This window comes from Mus caroli, chromosome 14 (assembly GCF_900094665.2).
Source record: "Mus caroli chromosome 14, CAROLI_EIJ_v1.1, whole genome shotgun sequence".
In the NCBI taxonomy this organism is placed as follows: domain Eukaryota; kingdom Metazoa; phylum Chordata; class Mammalia; order Rodentia; family Muridae; genus Mus; species Mus caroli.
Window position 1 is genome coordinate 100,973,135 of NC_034583.1, and position 3,456 is coordinate 100,976,590.

Consider the following 3,456-nt stretch of genomic DNA (forward strand, 5'->3'; position numbering starts at 1 on the left):
CTGTCACCTGAATTTTTGATCTTAGCCATTCTGACTGGTGTGAGGTGGAATCTCAGGGTTGTTTTGATTTGCATTTCCCTGATGATTAAGGATGTTGGACATTTTTTCCGGTGCTTCTCAGCCATTCGGTATTCCTTGGGTGAGAATTCTTTGTTTAGCTCTGAGCCCCATTTTTTAATGGGGTTATTTGATTTTCTGGAGTCCACCTTCTTGAGTTTTTTATATATATTGGATATTAGTCCCCTATCTGATTTAGGATAGGTAAAGATCCTTTCCCAATCTGTTGGTTGCCTTTTTGTCTTACTGACAGTGTCTTTTGCCTTGCAGAAGCTTTGAAATTTTATGAGGTCCCATTTGTTGATTCTCGATCTTACAGCACAAGCCATTGCTGTTCTATTCAGGAATTTTTCCCCTGTACCCATATCTTTGAGGCTTTTCCCTACTTTCTCCTCTAGGATAGCAAAAACTCTTCTCAAGTATAAAAGAACCTCTGGTGGAATCACCATGCCTGACCTAAAGCTGTACTACAGAGTAATTGTGATAAAAACTGCATAATACTGGTATAGCGACAGACAAGTAGACCAATGGAATATAATTAAAGACCCATGAATGAACCCACACACCTATGGTCATTTGATCTTTGACAAAGGAGCTAAAACCATCCAGTGGAAAAAAGACAGCATTTTCAACAAATGGTGCTGGCACAACTGGCAGTTATCATGAAAAAGAATGCAAATTGATCCATTTCTATCTCCTTGTACTAAGGTCAAATCTAAGTGGATTAAGAAACTCCACATAAAACCAGAGTTTTTCCTTTATGTAAAGACATCTGTATCAGTTCTCTGACATTCAAAGAGTTCTACATTAGGAAAAAGTCTTAAGCTTAGCAATACAGGGAATTTTCAGGATATACCGATTTTCTTCGTGCTTGCCCTTTCTTTTAGAAAATAAAGAATTTTACTTGCAAGTCACTATGATTTACTAGGCAGTCATACATCTGATTAAGTTAGATTACTCTTGTAACTGTTTTCTTTTTTTTTTCAATTTTATTTAATAATTTTTAACAGTCCAGATTTTATCCCCCTCCCAATCCACTCTCTGACTGTTCCACATCCCATACCTCCTCCTCCCAACCCCTAGTCAATCTTCTAAAAATGTGTTCAAGTCTTTGTGAAGGTTCTGAGTTTCTAGACTGTGTGCAGCGTATCTGCTTAGTACATCTAATTGCATTAAAATTACTGCCTTCTACAATCTTCTATACAAATATTATCTATCCCCATGCAAGTTATTTGGATTCCTGTCTTCATAAATATGTAAAATCAACTAGTCATTGAGTGGAATATGGCCACTCAAGGCCGACATGTATTTCTCACATGTAGAGAAATCTGCCAAAACTTAAGATCCAGCAAAACAAAAGGCAGGGGAGAGTTGAAGGTGGCGCCTCAGAAGAATCATTTTGAATTTTTCAAGTAAAACTCTTGTTGAAGGCTATTACACACTCTTCAGTTATTGTAGGCTTAATTACTAAGCACAGGAATACCATTTTTCCTTGTATATGGAAATCTAACTTTTACTGTCCCAGAATCTTTGTTTTTATTTGGGGTATTACTTCCTTGCTTTCCTCACTTTAACCCTTTCCATATACCCCTCTTTTCTCTTCTTTCTTCATGTCTTCTTTCTCGTCAATTGCTATCACATGAATATATGTGCATTGTATATATAAAATATGTACATTTTAAAATATTATCTCTTCAATCTGTAAAATGCTATTAGAATTTTTCAGGGTTGATTATTTGTATTACATAACCAATATTTGTGCTCTTTCCTGAAGCAGACTATGTCTCTAACTCTCATTTTTTCTTAGTTGCCTATAGACCTTTGTGGGGGGTTGAGGCAAATATATAGTATATAGTGTTTTTCATCTCCAAATCAGTGTTTCATATTTCAACTGCATGTGTTTTATCCTGAAATTGCAAACGTCCAAATACCATTTTATTTCAGTTACATATAGGATTTTATTTTTAGAAACCTCAGGCCTTAACACTGACAAATAAGAGTCCCCTATAGGATAAACATGTCATATGTCACATATGAAGAGATTCTACTGAGATTCTATTTCTTTCTGCCCTCCATGTTATATATCACTATAGAGTAATACAGTCAATTTTATTATGATTAATTTTTAAAAACATGATAAAAATATGTACAAATACATCTTCTATGAGGTAGATTCACAGGGTACAGTGTAATTTTACATATCGATATAGTGAAATCTTAATAGGCATTGTTATTGATCATGTCCTTTACAAAGAGCATACCTTCCAATACTTCTAATCCTTTCAAAGTGTTCCACTACCTGGTGACACAGAATTAAACTCTATGAGCCTATGAGATAAGTGCTCATTCAAGCAATCACAATCAGTTCAACAAAAGAATAAATAAAATTGTAAATAGGTATTATTACTCAATTGACAGCATGTGCTTGTGAGGATGTAGAGATAGAGAAACATTCCTCCATTGCTGGTGGGATTGCAAACCGGTTCAACCACTCTGGAAATCAATCTGGCAGTTCCTCAAAAAATTGGAAATAGATCTACCAGAAGACTCAGCTATATCACTCCTGGCATCCATATACCCAGAAGATGTCCCACCATACCACAAGGACATGTGTTTCACTATGTTCATAGCAGCCTTATTTGTAATAGACAGAAGCTGGAAACAACCAAGATATCACTAAACAGAAGAATGGATGTAGAAAAAATGTGATTCGTTTACACAACTGTATAGTATTCAGCTACTAAAAACAAGGACATCATGAATTTAATTTTTCCAATCTGCTTTTATACCATTTTAATTTCATGCAAGTATTAAGGGTGAGCAGTACAATAAGGAACTAGCAAGGCAGTAAGCATTCTCATGTTTACTCCCATAAAAGTAGTTTCCAAGGGCTTGTCATAATGACCAAAATACTTGAGCCCACACCCTTGTTTGAGTCCAAAATCTTGCCTGAAGCCTACTTCTTTTGTTTCACCCTAAGATTAAAATTCCTGCCTTAACCTACTTCCCTATTACAGCCTAAAGTTAGAGTCTTGCTGAAAATTACTTCTTTATCATGCCCTAATGTCAGATTCCTACCAGAAATTACTTCCTTGTCATGGCCAATGTCAGATTCCTGCCTGAAGCCCACTTCCTTATCCTTGGCCAATATCAGATTTCTTCCAAGTGCCACCCCAGAAAGCTCTTCACAGATGAGGAACTGTGAGAGTGAGGACCTGGAGGGGGCAATGAGTAGAATGTATATAAATAAAAGAAGTTTAAAGATTAATTACTTGGTCCATACTATTAGGAGAATTAAAATATATGTCAAGTTTTATGTGGAGTTCCTTGATCCACTTAGATTTGACCTTAGTACAAGGAGGTAGGAATGGATCAATTCGCATTCTTCTACATGATAAC